Source organism: Carassius carassius, chromosome 38 (genome assembly GCF_963082965.1).
Source record: "Carassius carassius chromosome 38, fCarCar2.1, whole genome shotgun sequence".
NCBI classification, from domain to species: Eukaryota; Metazoa; Chordata; class Actinopteri; order Cypriniformes; family Cyprinidae; genus Carassius; species Carassius carassius.
Window position 1 is genome coordinate 3,966,803 of NC_081792.1, and position 14,204 is coordinate 3,981,006.

General features: G+C 41.9%; 2 non-coding genes across 2 annotated transcripts; one reads left to right on the top strand and one right to left on the bottom strand.

Moving 5' to 3' along the window:
- The first annotated feature begins 5,454 nt into the window (after positions 1–5,454).
- Positions 5,455–5,526, top strand: trnae-cuc (transfer RNA glutamic acid (anticodon CUC)). The gene has a single exon. It is a non-coding gene; the product is annotated as a tRNA-Glu (tRNA).
- A 4,618-nt stretch (positions 5,527–10,144) lies between these two features.
- trnae-uuc (transfer RNA glutamic acid (anticodon UUC)) lies at positions 10,145–10,216 on the bottom strand. The gene has a single exon. It is a non-coding gene; the product is annotated as a tRNA-Glu (tRNA).
- Positions 10,217–14,204: the final 3,988 nt, after the last annotated feature.

The following is a 14,204-nucleotide window of genomic DNA, read 5'->3' on the forward strand; positions in this document are numbered from 1 at the left end:
GACGCTGCAGACACTGATGCTTGTGAAGAGGCAGCAGGTGTCTGTTCAGTGTCAAAGGTGGGGACAGTGATGTCCTGAAACTCCTCAAGTTCAGCATAACCTTCATCCACCTCTATACCAACCTCAGTGGTCTCTGACTCTTCAATGGCCAACTTGTAGTCCTGCAGAACTTTACCAGTTTGCTGGTAAAGATATTCCACTCCAATAAGCTCACCTTTAAAATAGAAAAACATTGACAATTAGATAACATACCATAATATTATATTATAACTTAGTGGTTCAGTGGTTTATACTTAAATTAAAGTGTCACTAAAAACAAAAAAAAATGTTATATACCAGTGTACTTTCTTGGCCCAACATAAGGAATGATTTTCATGCCCATAAGCTCCTCTGCAAGAGTGTTGACAGCATGACGCAGAAGATGGTTGTAGGAATGTGGTTGCTGCTGATTAGTTGTTGCTGCCACAGCCCGGTCCTCATTCCACCTTGCAAGCCCATCCAAAAGATATGCCTGAAAGAAGGTGTCACCTGCCAGCGTGCCTATAAATGAAAAAAATAATAATAATAAGTTCACAGAACAAAAATTTCATATAAATACACAAATAGCTGTTCTTGCAATTCTCATAATTATTTCAGTATAAATCATATCTTAATTTAATAATTCAGTTAAATAATTTATTAACCTGGGATGAATCTGTTAAGGTGCAAGTGAAATGACTCAATTGAAGTGGAACCTCTGGCACAGCGGTATGTTGGCAGGCGGTGCCCTCCCTTCAGTACAGTACCCGTCTGCATGTAGAGCTGCACACCGGCAGGATCCTGGATGCAGGCCACATGCTTCCGCTGGGACTTTAAAATCTCTCTCATGCGGGCTGAGTTTATTAGTGGGACTCCCAGAGTGTCACGACCAGCATCTCCATCAAAGGCCTGAACATGGCTGTCAATCAGCGCCAGGGTCTCTTTGGTCCCGCGAGTGGTTCTCCCGCAATGTAGCGCTAGCTCGCTACGACTGATAAAGCGCAGCACATCAGCCTCGGATGATGGTTTCCCATCAGCTTCCAGCTCTGCTTGCTTAGCCGTCTTCAGGGCAGCCAGGTCGACCTGGTCCCACATGAAAATACAATGGCTGAGGCCACTCATAAATGTGGCATATAACTGGTGAGAGTCGGTGGTGCAGCCGACAGCAAACCTTCGCATGAAGTGCCAGACATCTAACCGGATGGTCATTTGCCCCCACTCTTCAAACATCCTCCTCAAAAGAGTGTTGCCACAGCAGTCTCGGTCGACATACAGCACTTCGGGAGGAGCCACCCCAGCCACTCTGTATCGCTTGATAAGGCCTTCTATCATTGGCCCCAGACCAAAACCTTCGCTCGCTGTGAGCACGGACATGATCACCTGTCCATGCTCATTGCCAACATTAGTTGCCCAAGTAGCAGTGCCATAGCTGCGTCCTGCTAGTTTTCTGGCCACTTTTTTGGTAGAATCCATTTTTAAGATTCGACCATATTGTGATGTTATAGTGGCCTTGACCTCATCCAGCCTTTGCAGGACATCCTGGGCATACAGCCATCGGTGCTTGGGTATAGAAGGCATTGAAGGAGCAGGTTCAAATGTCACAGGCAGGATTAGGCTCGACGTGACAGCACTGGCAATCCCCTTGCAATCTGTCAGATACTGGGCTGTCTTTTGCAACCAGACATCAACATGACGCTCCTGTAGCTTGCGCTGGATCTGGCTGCTGCTGTTTCCCAGCCCACGCTGACGCATCAAAGTTACTACCTCAAAGTCACATGCAAGTTTTGAAGTAAGAATGCAAAGGAACAGCACCCTGTGGCCAATGTCGAGCTGGGAAACGAGATCATGGCTCCAGCTGATGACCTTCCTTTTACATCTTCGGCAGGCAAGGTACTCAGATGCCACAAAGTATATCTCACCCATGGCAACCACCTGCCTGATCTTTTGATGCAAGCCAGCTGAGGTCAGAAGTTCTTTTTGACAGTCTGGATGCGGACAAGTCAGCTTCACTTGCCACAGTTTTCGTGGCATCCAGAGCAGCAGGCGATGGCCAAAGTAATTCTCCAAGGAAGGAGAATTACTGGTCTTCAGTGGCACCGGTGGAGGATACCACCAAAGTTTGTTCACCCTACTAAATACCAGCTCAGGATGCCCCTGTGCTGTCCACCTGAACAGGGCCTTGGAGATCCACCTCTGGTCCACTTCAGGCAGGGTGTGTGTCCATCCAGCAGGAAGACAGACTCGTCTTGCTGAAAAAATTAAATAAAATAGAAAAACAGAAAATAAACACATAAATAAACAAATTCACATTGCTTCACTTTACTTTATTATCCCTGGAAAGGAAACGTTGAATACTTTAAATAAGTATAAACGTACATGCCACATATGACTCCTCAAACTTAGCCAGCAGTGTACTGTCATCTATCACAAGGGACACAGTCGGACAGGTGAGGGTGGCTGAGGGTCCTGTGGCTGTCTCAAGGGACACAGTCGGACAGGTGAGGGTGGCTGAGGGTCCTGTGGCTGTCTCAAGGGACACAGTCGGACAGGTGAGGGTGGCTGAGGGCCCTGTGGCTGTCTCAAGGGACACAGTCAGACAGGTGAGGGTGGCTGAGGGTCCTGTGGCTGTCTCAAGGGACACAGTCGGACAGGTGAGGGTGGCTGAGGGCCCTGTGGCTGTCTCAAGGGACACAGTCGGACAGGTGAGGGTGGCTGAGGGTCCTGTGGCTGTCTCAAGGGACAGAGTCGGACAGGTGAGGGTGGCTGAGGGCCGCGCACGTGCCTGGGCCAAAGCTACAAAAAAAACACAGGACAAACAGATAAACATGACTACTGAACAGCAATAAATGCTAAACAAACCAAAAAAGTGTTATACAAATAAATGTTTGCTTACAAGGTGCGACTTTGAGGGGGGAAACCAGTCTTTTTACAGCCTTGTTCAAGTTTTTTTGGTTAGGCAACTTCCTAACCAAGAGGGAGCGGAGAGAGGCAGTAGAAGTATGGGTGGTGGTAGTGTGCTGGGTGGGGGTGGTGAACTCTGTGGGGGCAGAGTGCTGGGAGTCAGCAGCATGCTGGGGAGCTTTCCCAGCATATTGCTCTTCCTTCATGGCAATGGCAATTCTGCCAGAAGGAAAGAGCTCAATATACTCCCTGAAACTCCCCTTGTTGTGGGCATGTTCTTGGGAGTCTTTGCTGCCTCCTGTGGGGTCCCTCTTCATAGCTGCCACCAGATAAGCAGCATACCCCAGGGCATTTTCAGCCACCCACCTAAATGTTTGCCCACGAAATACACCAAACTGGATTTCAAAGAAACCCAACAGGTGCTTTCTGTTAGACAGATCTCCGTGGTGCTCACTTAAACTTTTCCTGGCTTTGTCCAGCACTTTCTCCGGGGGCAGGGGTCTTGTGTATGACTTTCCTCTGTTGGCTTCCTTCACCTTTGACGCTTCCACTGTATCCGTCAGATTCAGGCTTCCATCAGCCCGTCTCCTGAAGCGAGGTTCCATCTAAATTAAAAAAAGTGAACTATATTTACTTATGATCACCTTTTAATGTTGATTTTATATTATGCTTTGTTTGTGTATATATTTTTCTACAGGCTAAAAATGTTGGCTAACATATCAGAATTATCCCAGAGTAAGAGGTAATTTTTCAGATAATTATTATACATTAAAATATAACTTTTGTCCCACCTGAGACAGGGAAGGGAAAGTTCAGTCTATTCTATGTGATCTCCTTTTTAAAGACAAATATTTCACAAATTTGTCTGCTCTATTACAAGTAAAGATCATACATTCAAAATTCTAGAATCAAAATATACTTAAAGTACTAAAAGTAGAAGCATAATGCATACTATATTATTGCATTATAACAAGTAATGCATTAATGTGTAAGAATCGTTTTAATGTTGCAGCTGGTAAAACTGTAACTTAATATACTTTATATTCTGCTTGGTCGACTAATCTACAAAAATATGAAATACTTTTTTTTTATTATAATATTTTACATTGATTAGCTGAATTATTAGCTTGTCTGAACTACAGGTTATTCATTCAAAACAACTTTATATATTTGACACTTTATTTTTATGTTAACATAAAAACACAACTCACTTTACAATATGCTGGCACTAATATGCAATAAATAAATACAATTAAATGCATTAATTCATGCTTAATTCATGCACAGATAATCATGACTTAATATATAACTCATTAAGGACCAAACCATTTATTAATTATTACTGCATTGGCAACAAATGAACATTTTATATGATTCATAGATAAAGAAATCAATAAATTGTTGTTATTAGTTAAATGTGTCATAATGTATCCATTCCTTAATAACATATTATATTAACTAACAGTGTAAAATTATATCAATAATGAATCATTAGATAATAATTTGTAAAGATATCATTATGTTATTACTTTAACTTTACTTGTTGAGGTACATGACTAATTAAAAAAAAATCCATAACCACAATATCATTTTAACAATATGTTAATAGCTCTTTACCTCAACATGTAAAGTCATAACATGATTCCTTTGAAAATCATTAGCTCATGATTAATTAAAGCTGACAACTGGAAGTTGAAGTAAATAGCTTTGGCCACTGTAGTAATTAAAATATACATTTACGTCATTAGTTAATATAATGTTATTAAGGAACTAATACATTAAAGTAAATTTAACTAATAAAATTGTATTTATTAATTTATCTATGAAACATATAGAATGTTTATTAGTTGCTGATGTAGTAATCATTAATTAATGGTTTAAGTTAGTCCTTTATTCGTTTACATTAACTCATGATTATCTGTGCATTCGTTAAGTATAAATTAATGCATATTTGTGCACCAGTATTGTAAGTGTTACTTTTTTATTGATAAAAGATTCACTTACATTGCAAATGTTGGTTAGAAATTAATCGATGACCGTTATCTTCTTCTTCAGCCGTGATCCGCATGTCTCCGGGGGTTCTTGACGTTATCAATTGTTGTTGATAACTTGTTGTTACTACGGAGAATCACGGATGAGGAACGAGCGCTTATTGGTCAATTTCTTGTTGTTACTGGGTGGATTCACGGTTGCAATACGAGCGCTGATTGGCTAATTGCTTGTTGTTACTGGGGGGAATCACGGTTGCGATACGAGCGCTGATTGGCTACTGCGCGGTTGCTATACGAGCGCCGATTGGCTAAAACATAAATTTCATGGTTGCAGCCGGGAACGTGATTGGCTGTCATAACAAAGAATAACCACGACCTACAGGTGACATGGAGCGCCACTGGCCCACCAATAGTAAAGACCCCTGATTGCTACAGAGTTGTTGGTTTTAGATGTGACAGTGGCAAGCATTGCTGTCTGCTTATTCTCACCTTGTTATCAGTAGGTAAGCCTACCAGTCCACCAGCCCACCAGCCCACCATCCCCTCCCTGGTGGTCTAGTGGTTAGGATTCGGCGCTCTCACTGCTGCGGCCCGAGTTCGATTCCCGGTCAGGGAAAGCTCTTTTGGCTTCCAATTGTGGACTGCGAATTCAAGCTCTGCTAACAGCTGCGAGAAAGCCAGCTCCAAACCAAAAAAAAAATGGTGAACACTTGAAAAAAAGACCTCCTTCGAGCCAGAGTCGAAGGAGGCAAAAAGAAGCATGCGCTCCCATACCAGGAGTCGAACCCAGGCCGTCTGGGTGAAAACCAGGAATCCTAACCGTTAGACCATATGTGATTTGGACACCTTAAACTGGCCAGTGGTGCACTTTCCATACATGTGGTCAGTGTGGGCGCAGGATCTTGTAGTGGCCTGTTGCTTTTGGTCTGGGACTGTAACAATGTGATAATAATTTGGCAAAACAAGAATTATCCAAAATGACGGTTTTCTGAATTAAATAGTGTTGTATGCATTCAAGGGATCTGTTTTTTTTTTTACTCACCCCGGGGGTTCAGTTTTTTTTGGCAGATTCCTGTCAAAGTCAAAGTCACCTTTATTTATATAGTGCTTTAAACAAAATACATTGCGTCAAAGCAACTGAACAACATTCATTAGGAAAACAGTGTCAATAATGCAAAAATGATAGTTAAAGGCAGTTCATCATTGAATTCAGTGATGTCATCTCTGTTCACTTAAATAGTGTCTCTGCATTTATTCGCAATCAAGTCAACGATATCGCTGTAGATGAAGTGACCCCAACTAAGCAAGCCAGAGGCGACAGCGGCAAGGAACCGTAACTCCGAATGGAGAAAAAAAAACCTTGGGAGAAACCAGGCTCAGTTGGGGGGCCAGTTCTACTCTGACCAGACGAAACCAGTAGTTCAATTCCAGGCTGCTGCAAATTCAGATTGTGCAGAAGAATCATCTGTTTCCTGTGCCCTTGTCCTGGTGCTCCTCTGAGACAAGGTCTTTACAGGGGATCTGTATCTGGGGCTCTAGTTGTCCTGGTCTCCGCTGTCTTTCAGGGATGTAGAGGTCCTTTCTAGGTGCTGATCCAGCATCTGGTCTGGATACGTACTGGATCCGGGTGACTGCAGTGACCCTCTGATCTGGACACAGACTGGATCTGGTGGCCACGGTGACCTCGGAACAAGAGAGAAACACAAATATTAGCGTAGATGCCATTCTTCTAATGATGTAGCAAGTACTTAGGGTGTTATGGGAAGTGTTTCCGGTTCCGGTTTACCTAATTAATGCAGCCTAAAAATCCTTTAACTGATTTGGATAATAAAAGCATTATAGTATGTTATGTGTATGCCAGGTTAAAGAGATGGGTCTTTAATCTAGATTTAAACTTCAAGAGTGTGTCTGCCTCCCGAACAATGTTAGGTAGGTTATTCCAGAGTTTAGGCGCCAAATAGGAAAAGGATCTGCCGTCCGCAGTTGATTTTGATATTCTAGGTATTATCAAATTGCCTGAGTTTTGAGAACGTAGCAGACGTAGAGGATTATAATGTAAAAGGAGCTCATTCAAATACTGAGGTGCTAAACCATTCAGGGCTTTATAAGTAATAAGCAATATTTTAAAATCTATACGATGCTTGATAGGGAGCCAGTGCAGTGTTGACAGGACCGGGCTAATATGGTCATACTTCCTGGTTCTAGTAAGAACTCTTGCTGCTGCATTTTGGACTAGCTGTAGTTTGTTTACTAAGCGTGCAGAACAACCACCCAATAAAGCATTACAATAATCTAACCTTGAGGTCATAAATGCATGGATTAACATTTCTGCATTTGACATTGAGAGCATAGGCCGTAATTTAGATATATTTTTGAGATGTAAAAATGCAGTTTTACAAATGCTAGAAACGGGGCTTTCTAAGGAAAGATTGCGATCAAATAGCACACCTAGGTTCCTAACTGATGACGAAGAATTGACAGAGCAACCATCAAGTCTTAGACAGTGTTCTAGGTTATTACAAGCGGAGTTTTTAGGTCCTATAATTAACACCTCTGTTTTTTCAGAATTTAGCAGTAAGAAATTACTCGTCATCCAGTTTTTTATATCGACTATGCAATCCATTAGTTTTTCAAATTGGTGTGTTTCACCGGGCTGCGAAGAAATATAGAGCTGAGTATCATCAGCATAACAGTGAAAGCTAACACCATGTTTCCTGATGATATCTCCCAAGGGTAACATATAAAGCATGAAGAGTAGCTGCCCTAGTACTGAGCCTTGAGGTACTCCATACTGCACTTGTGATCGATAGGATACATCTTCATTCACTGCTACGAACTGATGGCGGTCATATAAGTACAATTTAAACCATGCTAATGCACTTCCACTGATGCCAACAAAGTGTTCAAGTCTATGCAAAAGAGTGTTGTGGTCAATTGTGTCAAACACAGCACTAAGATCCAATAAAACTAATAGATGATAAGAGCAGATCATTTGTAACTCTAAGGAGAGCAGTCTCAGTACTATGATACGGTCTAAATCCTGACTGGAAATCCTCACATATACCATTTTTCTCTAAGAAGGAATATAATTGTGAGGATACCACCTTTTCTAGTATCTTGGACAGAAAAGGGAGATTCGAGATTGGTCTATAATTAACTAGTTCTTTGGGGTCAAGTTGTGGTTTTTTGATGAGAGGCTTAATAACAGCCAGTTTGAAGGTTTTGGGGACATATCCTAATGACAATGAGGAATTAATAATAGTCAGAAGAGGATCTATGACTTCTGGAAGCACCTCTTTTAGGAGCTTAGATGGTATAGGGTCTAACATACATGTTGTTGGTTTAGATGATTTAACAAGTTTATACAATTCTTCCTCTCCTATGGTAGAGAATGAGTGGAACTGTTCCTCAGGGGGTCTATAGTGCACTGTCTGATGTGATACTGTAGCTGACGGCTGAATGGTTGCAATTTTATCTCTAATAGTATCGATTTTAGAAGTAAAGTAGTTCATAAAGTCATTACTGCTGTGGTGTTGGGAAATGTCAACACTTGTTGAGGCTTTATTTTTTTTAATTTAGCCACTGTATTGAATAAATACCTGGGGTTATGTTTGTTTTCTTCTAAAAGAGAAGAAAAGTAATCGGATCTAGCAGTCTTTAATGATTTTCTGTAGGATATGTTACTTTACCGCCAAGCAATACGAAATACCTCTAGTTTTGTTTTCCTCCAGCTGCGCTCCATTTTTTGGGCTGCTCTCTTTAGGGTGCGAGTATGCTCATTATACCATGGTGTCAAACTGTTTTCCTTAACCTTCCTTAAGCATAAAGGTGCAACTTTATTTAAAGTGCTAGAAAAGAGAGTCCATAGTTTCTGTTACGTCATCAAGTTGTTCTGAGGTTTTGGATATGCTAAGGAATTTGGTTACATCAGGAAGATAACTTAAAAAGCAGTCTTTTGTGTTAGAAGTGATGGTTCTTCCATACTTGTAACAAGAAGTAGAATTTACAATTTTGGCTATATGAAGTTTGCACAGAACTAAATAATGATCTGAGATATCATCACTTGGCTGAATAATTTCAACACCATCAACATCAATTCCATGTGACAGTATTGAATCTAGAGTATGATTTCGACAATGAGTAGGTCCTGAAACGTGTTGTCTAACCCCAATAGAGTTCAGAATGTCTATAAATGCTGATCCCAATGCATCTTTTTCATTATCAACATGGATTTTAAAATCACCAACTATTAAAACTTTATCTGAATCCAGAACTAACTCGGACATCTGAGAAATCCTGAAAACGTTGTTATAAATTGAAGCAACACTTCCACCTTTGCCTTTTAGACGCGGCTCATGTTTATAACAGTGATGTTAGGGGGTGGACTCATTTAAAATAATGTAATCATCAGGTTTTAGCCAGGTTTCTGTCAAACATAGTACATCTATATTATGATCCTGTGATTGCTGAATTGATACCTTGAACTGGTAATTAAGCTCTTGTCCAGGTGAAAATACTTGTGTCATGCATCTGAAAACACACATTGCAACCGTTATCTAGATGAAAATCTGCCTATCATCGGTCTGTCAAGGTACAAAATTGACATATTGTGAGGTTAATAACGAAAGTGAGACCAATTTTTAATCCGCAAAGTTGCTGATTATTCGCTCGTTCAGTTTAATGCAGATTACAATTTATTCTCAATGTCCAGGTGGCAATTAGTGATAAGGCTTCAAAATGGCAAGCCCGTGACATCAAAACAACATGGCATTACACCCTTCAAAGTAATAAAGCAGTTACAGAGTAGCAATGAAATTGTTCATTCGAAAATCAACTGGCTGCCAGCCTGCAGTTTATTTCCCCTTTAATCGCCGAGCTTGTCGGAGTGCTTGTGAGACGAATGGCAATACCGAAGCATGTCCGTGTCTTCCCTAGACATCGGAATGGGTGTGCAGAATATGTCTTTTTTGGAAAAAAAGAAGAATGCCTGAAGATTTGCCTTTTCTTCTGGATTTTGGAGAAGAGAAAAAAAACACATTAGACCAGCGACCTAAGGATTGCCAACACTCCAACCTACAGTCCTCCACTCTACCAGCTGAGCTATCGAAGTGGCAAAGTGTTAGACAGAACCTCGACATATCACGGTCCTGTAGCTCTACTGCTGGCCAAAAAGTCACTTCTGGTGCAGGAAGATGTGCTGGATTTTTGAGGAGGGAAGCAAAAAGAAGCATGCGTTCCCATACCGGGAGTCGAACCCGGGCCGCCTGGGTGAAAACCAGGAATCCTAACCGCTAGACCATATGGGATTTGGACACCTAAAACTTGCCAGTGGCGCACTTTCCATACATGTGGTCAGTGTGGGCGCAGGATCTTGTAGTGGCCTGTTGCTTTAGGTCTGCGACTGTAACAATGTGATAATAATTTGGCAAAACAAGAATTATCCAAAAGGACGGTTTTCTGAATTATATAGTGTTGTATGCATTCAAGGGATCTGTTTTTTTTACTCACCCCGGGGGGTCAGCTTTTTTGGCAGATTCCTGTGATTGCTGAATTGATACCTTGAACTGGTAATTAAGCTCTTGTCCAGGTGAAATAACTTGTGTCATGCATCTGAAAACACACATTGCAACCGTTATCTAGATGAAAATCTGCCTATCATCGGTCTGTCAAGGTACAAAATTGACATTTTGTGAGGTTAATAATGAAAGTGAGACCAATTTTTTATCCGCAAAGTTGCTGATTATTCGCTCGTTCAGTTTAATGCAGATTACAATTTATTCTCAATGTCCAGGTGGCAATTAGTGATAAGGCTTCAAAATGGCAAGCCTGTGACATCAAAACAACATGGCATTACACCCTTCAAAGTAATGAAGCAGTTACAGAGTAGCAATGAAATTGTTCATTCAAAGATCAACTGGCTGCCAGCCTGCAGTTTATTTCCCCTTTAAAAGCCGAGTGCTTGTGAGACGAATGACAATACCGAAGCATGTCCGTGTCTTCCCTAGACATCGGAAAGGGTGTGCAGAATATGTCTTTTTTGGAAAAAAAGAAGAATGCCTGAAGATTTGCCCTTTCTCCTGGATTTTGGAGAAGAGAAAAAACACACAACAAAAAAATAAGCCGGAGAAAAACAAGCACAGAGCGAGCCAGCCAGGAGTCAAACCTAGAATCTTCTGATCCATAGTCAGATCCATAGCGCTATCCATTGCGCCACTGGCCCACCGATAGTAAAGACCCCTGATTGCTACAGACTTGTTGGTTTTAGATGAGACAGTGGCAAGCATTGCTGTCTGCTTATTATCACCTTGTTATCAGGAGGTAAGCCCACCAGCCCCTCCCTGGTGGTCTAGTGGTTAGGATTTGGCGCTCTCATGCAGAGGCCCGGGTTCGATTCCCGGTCAGGGAAAGCTCTTTTGGCTTCCAAATTTGGATTGTGAATTAAAGCTCTGCTTACAGCTGTTAGAAAGCCAGCTACTAAACCAAAAAATGGTGAGCACTTGAAAAAAAGACCTCCTTCGAGCCGGAGTCGAACCCCCGGAAAAGCTCTTTTGGCTTCCAATTGTGGATTGTGAATTAAAGCTCTGCTTACAGCTGTTAGAAAGCCAGGTCCAAACCAAAAAATGGTGAGCACTTGAAAAAAAGACCTCCTTCGAGCCAAAATCGAACCAGCGACCTAAGGATTGCCAACACTCCAACCTAAAGTGCTCCGCTCTACCAGCTGAGCTATCGAAGGGACAAACTGCTAGACAGAACCTCGACATATCACGGTCCTGTAGCTCTACTGCTGGCCAAAAAAGTCACTTCTGTAAGCGTAACATGCTTCGGTATTGCTGTTTTTTTTTTTACTCACCCCGGGGGGTCAGCTTTTTTGGCAGATTCCTGTGATTGCTGAATTGATACCTTGAACTGGTAATTAAGCTCTTGTCCAGGTGAAATAACTTGTGTCATGCATCTGAAAACACACATTGCAACCGTTATCTAGATGAAAATCTGCCTATCATCGATCTGTCAAGGTACAAAATTGACATTTTGTGAGGATAATAATGAAAGTGAGACCAATTTTTTATCCGCAAAGTTGCTGATTATTTGCTCGTTCAATTTAATGCAGATTACAATTTATTCTCAATGTCCAGGTGGCAATTAGTGATAAGGCTTCAAAATGGCAAGCCTGTGACATCAAAACAACATGGCATTACACCCTTCAAAGTAATGAAGCAGTTACAGAGTAGCAATGAAATTGTTCATTCAAAGATCAACTGGCTGCCAGCCTGCAGTTTATTTCCCCTTTAAAAGCCGAGTGCTTGTGAGACGAATGACAATACCGAAGCATGTCCGTGTCTTCCCTAGACATCGGAAAGGGTGTGCAGAATATGTCTTTTTTGGAAAAAAAGAAGAATGCCTGAAGATTTGCCCTTTCTCCTGGATTTTGGAGAAGAGAAAAAACACACAACAAAAAAATAAGCCGGAGAAAAACAAGCACAGAGCGAGCCAGCCAGGAGTCAAACCTAGAATCTTCTGATCCATAGTCAGATCCATATCGCTATCCATTGCGCCACTGATCCACCGATAGTAAAGACCCCTGATTGCTACAGACTTGTTGGTTTTAGATGAGACAGTGGCAAGCATTGCTGTCTGCTTCTTATCACCTTGTTATCAGGAGGTAAGCCCACCAGCCCCTCCCTGGTGGTCTAGTGGTTAGGATTTGGCGCTCTCACGCAGAGGCCCGGGTTCGATTCCCGGTCAGGGAAAGCTCTTTTGGCTTCCAAATTTGGATTGTGAATTAAAGCTCTGCTTACAGCTGTTAGAAAGCCAGCTACTAAACCAAAAAATGGTGAGCACTTGAAAAAAAGATCTCCTTCGAGCCGGAGTCGAACCCCCGGAAAAGCTCTTTTGGCTTCCAATTGTGGATTGTGAATTAAAGCTCTGCTTACAGCTGTTAGAAAGCCAGGTCCAAACCAAAAAATGGTGAGCACTTGAAAAAAAGACCTCCTTCGAGCCAAAATCGAACCAGCGACCTAAGGATTGCCAACACTCCAACCTAAAGAGCTCCGCTCTACCAGCTGAGCTATCGAAGGGACAAACTGTTAGACAGAACCTCGACATATCACGGTCCTGTAGCTTTACTGCTGGCCAAAAAAGTCACTTCTGTAAGCGTAACATGCTTCGGTATTGCTGTTTTTTTTTTTTACTCACCCCGGGGGTTCAGTTTATTTGGCCAGATTCCTGTGATTGCTGGATTGATACCTTGAACTGGTAATTAAGCTCTTGTCCAGGTGAAAATACTTTTGTCTTGCATCTGAAAACACACATTGCAACCATTATCTAGATGAAAAACTGCCTATCGTCGGTCTGTCAAGGTACAAAATTGATATATTGTGAGGTTAATAATGAAAGTGAGACCAATTTTTAATCCGCAAAGTTGCTGATTATTCGCTCGTTCAGTTAATTGCAGATTACAATTTATTCTCAATCTCCAGGTGGCAATTAGTGATAAGGCTTCAAAATGGCAAGCCCGTGACATCAAAACCACATGGCATTACACCCTTCAAAGTAATGAAGCAGTTACAGAGTAGCGATGAAATTGTTCATTCAAAAATCAACTGGCTGCCAGCCTGCAGTTTATTTCCCCTTTAATCGCCGAGGTTGTCGGAGTGCTTGTGAAACGAATGACAATACCGAAGCATGTCCGTGTCTTCCCTAGACATCGGAAAGGGTGTGCAGAATATGTCTTTTTTAGAAAAAAAGAAGAATGCCTGAAGATTTGCCTTTTCTTCTGGATTTTGGAGAAGAGAAAAAAAAACACATTCGACCAGCGACCTAAGGATTGCCAACACTCCAACCTACAGTCCTCCGCTCTACCAGCTGAGCTATCGAAGGGGCAAAGTGTTAGACAGAACCTCGATATATCACGGTCCTGTAGCTTTACTGCTGGCCAAAAAGTCACTTCTGGTGCAGGAAGATGTGCTGGATTTTTGAGGAGGGAATCAAAAAGGAGCATGCGTTCCCATACCGGGAGTCAAACCTGGGCCGCCTGGGTGAAAACCAGGAATCCTAAGCGCTAGACCATATGGGATTTGGAAACCTTAAACTGGCCATTGGCTTCTGGCGCACTTTCCATACATGTGGTCAGTTTGGGCGCAGGATCTTGTAGTGGCCTGTTGCTTTAAGTCTGCGACTGTAACAATGTGATAATCATTTGGCAAAACAAGAATTATCCAAAAGGACGGTTTTCTGAATTATATAGTGTTGTATGCATTCAAGGGATCTGTTTTTTTTACTCACCCCGGGAGTTCA